Source organism: Schistocerca gregaria, unplaced genomic scaffold (assembly GCF_023897955.1).
Source record: "Schistocerca gregaria isolate iqSchGreg1 unplaced genomic scaffold, iqSchGreg1.2 ptg000378l, whole genome shotgun sequence".
Taxonomy (NCBI): Eukaryota; Metazoa; Arthropoda; class Insecta; order Orthoptera; family Acrididae; genus Schistocerca; species Schistocerca gregaria.
The window spans coordinates 2966243-2973821 of NW_026061824.1; the positions used below are offsets into that span (position 1 = coordinate 2966243).

General features: G+C 41.2%; 1 non-coding gene across 1 annotated transcript; it reads left to right on the forward strand.

Moving 5' to 3' along the window:
• Window positions 1-591: 591 nt before the first annotated feature.
• Window positions 592-666, forward strand: Trnat-ugu (transfer RNA threonine (anticodon UGU)). Its single transcript has one exon. It is a non-coding gene; the product is annotated as a tRNA-Thr (tRNA).
• Window positions 667-7579: the final 6913 nt, after the last annotated feature.

A 7579-nucleotide genomic window follows, 5' to 3' on the forward strand; every position in this document is an offset into this window, starting at 1 on the left:
GCTCCCCCTGTTGGAGGTTCGAGTCCTCCCTCGGGCATGGTTGTGTGTGTGTTGTCCTTAGCATAAGTTACTGTAAGTAGTGTGTAAACATAGGGACTGATGGTTCAAATGGCTCTGAGCACTTTGGGACTTAACATGTGAGGTCATCAGTTTCCTAGAACTTAGAACGACTTAAACCTAACTAAATTAAGGACATCACACACACCCATGCTCGAGGCAGGATTTGAACCTGCGACCGTAGCGGTCGCGTGGCTCCCGACTGAAGCGCCTACAACCGCTCGGCCACATCGGCCGGTCTATCATGTATTCTAGAAGAGTTGCAAGGTCTTCAGTGGCGCCTGTTCTTTCGAGAGCAGTTACTATCTTCATATCTATGGTTAAACGTTACCCAGCCATTGACCTTCGTCTGTGCGAATGCGCACAGGTTGCCGGAACTCTTACGGGAATCGTCACCTTAGTGTGAGCCAGTAATGAGTGGATGGACAAATACCTATTAAGTACATTACGTATGCGGATTGTGGACGGTTGGGGATGTGAGTCTCACGGGAAGCGTGCGAGGGATAAATTCCTGCAGTCGTGCTGTTCATGTGTGCCCTCGATGGCTCAGATGGATTGAGCGTCTGCCTTGTAAGCAGGAGATTCTGGGTTCGAGTCCCAGTAGGGGCACACTTTTCAGCTGTCCCCATCGAAGTATATCAACAACACCTGTCGGCAGCTGAGGATTTCAATTAATTATCAGTTGTGAAGGTGATTCGATGAACCCTTTGCCAGGCACTTAAATGTGTTTTGCAGGGTATCCATATAGATGTAGATGATAACTCGTCCCGTGTCGCACGTGCTCAAAATGATTCATACTGCAGAATGCATGCAAACATACTCACCGAAAATACGGACGAATATCAAGTGCAGGCTGCCGAGTGCTGCATATCCAGCTTTGACAGATCGGCTTTTCCTGCCAAGAAGAACAGGAAGTTGCTGTCTAGGAACAATCAGAGGTAGAGGAAGGGTTGATAAATACTCCTTGACTTGCAGACTAAACGTAAATAACGAAAATACATTTTTGGTAAAAATTGGTCAAAACATAATCGGTTGCCCTCCGTATTGGATTAGCTGTTTTGAATATTGAAAATCTGACTTCAGATTCGTTTTCAGCGACATTAAAAATATATATGTAACACTCAGTTCATGCAAATCGAAGTAATAATATAACTAAATGTTTTCCCTAAACTTTGAACACATTTTTTTCGGGTAACTATTTTCTCAGAACGGCATGCAGCATAAATTAAAAGTGGTTCGTTCTCTTAACATCTACCTCTGACCCCTAAAAGTAAACACTTTTCTTAGGAACTTATAGCTATAATATGACATTTGTTAATATTAACTAATTTTTGTGTAGGCATAAGGAGTGAAACAAACCCTCAAAAATCGAACTCAAAGTTTGAATTAGCACTGTATCGTTAAATTTAAGGTTGTTTCATTGCGGTTAGGTATACGCTCCCATAAATTTTATGTTTTATCGACTGATGTTATCCATTTTCAATTTCAGAGGAATAATGTAGTATCAACTGATGTTACCCATTTTTGAATTCAGGTAACATATGAGGTGCCACACTGCACGCGCTCTGCGTACTCCAGTCTCGCAGGCCCTTGATCAAATCATAATTACGGGCGCCATTTTTTATTGAAAATCTAAAATTAAGCTCATAGTATTATCACTCGTAATTCCCAAACAGATCTTTCGAATGTATTTTCATTGTCTCAAAAAGAATTTCTAATGTACCCTTTTTTGCTCATTTGTATGAGAACCTGGCCGTAACGCCGGAATATAGTCACGAGATTTTTTTTCAGAGACGCTGTACGTTCGCGAGAAGACTTTCGTTCTGCGCGTGTCGAAGGACATTCCTCAGATATTACTGTGTGTGTGCTACTCAGTCGTGCCATTTAAGTGTACATCTTTGCATAGTTTTCCTTTCACGATGTAAACAGTGTTCCGCTCAGTTGCTAACTGGCCAGTGAGTGGTTCCGAAGGTATCGGATGTGCGGTGCGTTCGGTCTGCTAGGACAACAGCAGACTAGCGTGGTGCGATGGCAGAAGCAGACACTGAGGGAGCTAGCTGCTGGGACGCCAGCGAACAATTTATGCCAAGTAAGACGAAGAGGACTATTCTAAAATTACGAGCCGTCTCAAAAGTGTTTACCATTGGTAAATCTTGCTGTTGAGTCTGACAAAACTGGCAGTTTTGCCTAGAGATACATTAGAGAGAGCTACAGGAAATCCCCCCACCCCCCTCAATGAATTTTTGGTTGTGATGACAGGCCGATTGGTAGTGTAGCCCGAGATCTAAGTTAGGTTGGAAGGTGGTAATTTGATTGAGAGTTGTTTACGCCAACGATTATGAATGCCGACTAAACGTTGTGCGAGCAGATTGCCCTGTAGCGTAGCCTAGCGTTTCCGTCCGCGCCACATTTAACACACTTTCTCTAACTGTGTACAAAAGTCTCACAACAGCCACGATAACTACGTTTCTGGTGGGGGGAGGGTAGAGTCCACTATGTAACTTTCACTGCAAATTTTAGTAACCGCATAAACTAACCGAAATAGAAGCGTAATTTTAACTATATTTCCTTTTGTGGGAAAATAATGGTTCTCCTCTTTCGGCAGCAACTGTAATATGTAGGCGACTTATTAGTTTTTTTTAACTCTGAATCATGATCTCAATAGACGCAGTGCTTTTTTTACGTTACTTGATTTGTGGTCTATAGTAAACAATGCAACGAATTGGTAAATTCTTTGAAGTTTGACGTGTGTTACATAGACGACGTCTGCAATGTTCGTAAGGCCAAGTTTGCATATATTCGGTGTCTGTTTTTTTGGCCATGTACTGTATAATTAAAGGGAGGAGGATTATGTTCAAGGAGCAGTGCATTAGCAGTCTATGGAGAAATTGAGAATTTGGATCTAAAGAACGGCATGCTCGGGCAGTTCGTGCTATTCTGTTGACCACTGTGTAATTCGGACACAGTGATCATTGCCTCTCCCTCGTAACCAGGGGACTCGGGTGCTAATCCTGGTCTGGCACAAATTTTCAACAGTGCCCATTGACTAAAGTCTGTGCCCATTGTCAGCTAATGTCATTGTTTCGGTGTTAAATTGTATTTTGTTCACGATACGTAGTTTGGCTTTTTCATGGATAACAGCTTTGAAAAGCGTACAGGTTATATTGATATTTGCTCGTCGTTAGTCCAAGGCAACTATAGCGATTTATAAACACAGTTGTAGTTCGTATTAAGCCCACATACGTAATTGTGTCCTGTGTTTCTTTACCAAGAACTACTTCGTAAGTAATTCCCCAGTAGTGGTATTTTGTTTTAGTATTTTGTTTAAATATTTATAGACTGCAGGCTTGGATGAAATATGAAACACATGTCCGAAGTTCCTGTTGATACTGCAGATACTGTTTCATCCGTACTAGGGGCGAAAACATTTCATCTAATACAGAAGGACACAATTTGTCTCGAGATTTAGCAATTTTTCGTAATAGAGGCCTTGCTTCGATATATTTTTTACTAATTCTTGTTTGGATTTAATCTTAAAACACACTAACTCTTCCACCACTTATTCGATATGTGGTTTTATCCATTTCGTAGCCTAGAGTTCCTAAACGGTCGATAATATTAATGATTTCCTTTCTCAATTATATTTTCTGTAAATCTCCTGTTTATGGTTATTGCTAACATGTTTCACGTTCTCACTTTTATTATTTTTATTTTTCTAGTTTTGTGCCTTGTAGCCAAATTTTCTTTGAATCTGGTTTTCAATTCTGAAATAGTAACAGTTGAAGGTCAAGAGAAGATTGCGGTCTATTTGAGGAGAGTGGCTTGGAGATTTTTTATAATAGACGTATACAGGTCATGGGGATCCTTACCTATATACATTTACTTCGAGTGTGATGTAGCCCATTCTCTTGTCATGATCTCGGCTGTATCGTAGCACATTGTCTCGGTTAGGTTGGAGATTTCTGTTGAGAGTTGCCGAAGTCAACGAAAGTGATTACAAAGTAAAGACTGTGCTAACAGAACGATCTGTAGCGTAGTCCAACACGTTCTTTCTGTCCTTTTAAAGCCTCTTTTAATTAAAAATAACTAAAGCTGCAAGATACAATCACAAAAACTGTATTACGTAATAGAGTAATCCCAGACTATTGTTGTGTAAGTTGTGTGCGTACACTATTTTTTTTGTCAGTGAATATACATGTTTTTACTCATTTGCTGGGTTTCAATTTTCCCCGTTTTCTGGCAAAAAACCTTTTCCTGTGAAGGGCCCATTAGCTTGTCGGTTATATTTGTGACTTTCTCGACGGTCAGTAATTTCCTGATAGTCCATCCACCGGCGTCATTGTTAACATCGGATATAGATTTTAGTATTAGGAAGGCTAATATGAAGCTAATGCATAAGTAGGTCTAATAATTAATAAAAATAGGAATGCGGGTAAGCTACTACAAACAGCATAGTGAACGCATTGTTGTGGCCAAGATAGCCACGAATCCCACGCCTACCAAAGTCGTAAAAGTAGTCCGCAGATGATGAAGAAATTGATGAAATGTGTGATGAGATAAAAGAAATCATTCGGATAGTGATGGGAGATGAAAATTTAATATTAATGTGTGACTGGAATTCGACAGTAGGAAATGGAAGAAAAGGAAACGTAGTAGGTGAATATGGAATGGGGGTAAAAAATGAAAGAGGAAGCCGCCTGGTAGGTTTTTGCCCAGAGCATAACTTAATCATAGCTAACACTTGGTTCAAAAATCATGAAAGAAGATTGTATACGTGGAAGAGACCTGGAGATACTGCAATATTTCATATATATTATATAATGGTAAGACAGAGATTTAGGAACCAGATTTTAAATTTTAAGACATTTCCAGGGGCAAATGTGGACTCTGATCACAATATATTGATTATGAACTGTAGATTAAACTGAAGAAACTGGAAAAAGGTGGGAATTTAAGGAGATGGGACCTGAAAGAACTGACAGAATCAGAAGTTGTAGAGTGTTTCAGGAAGATCATTAGGGAACGATCTACGGGAATGGGGGAAAGTAATACAGTGTGATGAGGGATCTGAGTGGTGTACTGTCAAGGGGGAGGGGATTCCTCAGGGATCAGTGTTGGGGCCGCTCCAGTTCCTTATTTATATAAATGATATGCCCTCAAGTATTACGGGTAACTCTAAAATATTTCTGTTTGCTGATGACACTAGCTTGGTAGTAAAGGATGTTGGGTGCAACATTGACTCCGTTTCAAGTAGTGCAGTACATGACCTCAGTCCATGGCTTGTAGAAAATAAACTAACGTTAAATCACAGTAAGCTTCAGTTTTTACATTTTCTAACACACAATTCAACAAAACCTGACATTTTAATTTCACAGCATGGGCATATGATTGGTGAAACTGAACGGTTCACATTCCTAGGTGTTCAAATAAATAGTAAGATGTCGTGGAAAGCCCACGTTCAGGATCTTGTTCAAAGACTTAATACTGCCATTTTCACTATTGGAACGGTGCCGAAAGTGGGTGATACTTCGACAAGTAAATTAGTCTACTTTGCTTATTTCCATTCACTTATGTCGTATGGTATTATGTTTTTGGGTAACTCTTCCCATTCTAGAAGGATATTTTTGGCTCAGAAACTGGAGGTTCGGGCAAAAAGTGGTGTGAGTTCACGAACCTCTTGTCGACTTCTGTTCAGGGAGTCTGGGTATTTTGACCTTGGCCTCTCAATATGTATATTCCTTATTGTCGTTTCTTGTTACCAATATTAGTTTATTTCCAACAATAAGCAGCTTTCACTCGGTTAATACTCGGGAGAAATCAAACCTCCATTTGGATCGGACTTCCTTAACTCTTGTGCAAAAATGTGTGAGTATACTGCTGCATCCATTTTCAATAAGCTGCCACTCGAATTCAAAAATCTTAGCAGTAATCCACGCGCTTTCAAATCGAAACTGGAGTGTTTCCTCATGGGTCACTCCTTTTATTCTGTCGAGAAGTTAATTGAAAAATTAAGCTGATTCTCATTGTACTGCTGATAGCGTTTGCTTAAACTTATGGACTGATTTTCTCTCAGGTTCATGAACATGTATTTCTATCTGTTATTACTTTTTTGTTGTAAGTTCATGTGTCGTCCTAACCGCCGGCTGCTTCACGTCTGCTGTGCAGCGAGCTACCTTAATTTAAGTATTAACTCTATTTTTCTTACTTGTCACTTCTTCTTCCGTGTGTTTTTGCTTTTAGGAAGCTTTAATTGTCGAGTGCTAGTAATAGTGTTACATAGATTTCGTGTTTGTTTTGAATACAGTCAGAGAGAGTCCTTGTAGTCAGCCATAGTGCCAGTAGTGCTAGTGTTTGTTTTGAATACAGTCCAGAGACAGGTAGTGCTATTTTCATTGTTTTCCACAAGAAGTGGTTAGCAATCACAGTTTAGTCAGTAATCAATCGCCTTTAGTGAATTAGCAGTCTACTTAAAAGTTGATTAAGTCTCTTCGGTAAATTGATTCCTTAGGATGGATAGGATGTGTGACTGCTGTGTACGGACGCTGGCCACTCTTCGCGAACAGCTGAGCGTGTTGATGGCCGCGGTCAGCCGTCTTCAGGCTGCTGCCTCGGAGTGTAGCGGCAGTGGGGAGTCTGGTGCGTCGCATGGTGCACCCCAGGTATTAGATGCTTCACCCACTGTCCCTGCTGTCGAGAGATCTTCGCGGGTACCGGGCGCGGTTGGGCCACCCTCTCCCCAAGGGGAGTGGCGGGTTCAGTGGCGTTCGCGGCGCACGAGGCGGAGGGTCAATGTGGAGGCTGGCCGTGTGGCATCGCCCGCTCTGCCTGTGAATGGACATGTGGCTGCTCCTTCAGCAAGGTCCGAGCAGGCACACGGGGGGAGGGTTTATTAGTTATTGGGAGCTCCAACGTTAGGCTAGTGATGGAGCCCCTTAGGGAAATGTTATAGTTCTGGGAGGAGATTTTAATTTTGCTGGATATAGACTGGGAGACTCAAACGTTCATAACGGGTGGCAGGGACAAAGAATCCATTGAAATATTTTTAAGTGCTTTATTTGAAAACTACCTTGAGCAGTTAAACAGAGAACCGACTCGTGGCGATAATATATTAGACCTTCTGGTGACAAACAGACCCGAACTATTTGAATCAGTTAATGCAGAACAGGGAATCAGCGATCATAAAGCGGTTACTGCATCGACGATTTCAGCCGTAAATAGAAATATTAAAAAGGTAATAAGATTTTTCTGTTTAGCAAAAGTGACAAAAAGCAGATTACAGAGTACCTGACGGCTCAACAGAAAAGTTTTGTCTCGAGTACAGATAGTGTTGAGGGTCAGTGGACAAAGTTCAAAACCATCGAACAATATGCGTTAGATGAGTATGTGCCAAGGAAGATCGTAAGAAATGGAAAAGAGCCACCGTGGTACAACAACCGAGTTAGAAAACTGCTGCGGAAGCAAAGGGAACTTCACAGCAAACATAAACATAGCCAAAGCCTTGCAGACAGACAAAAATTACGCG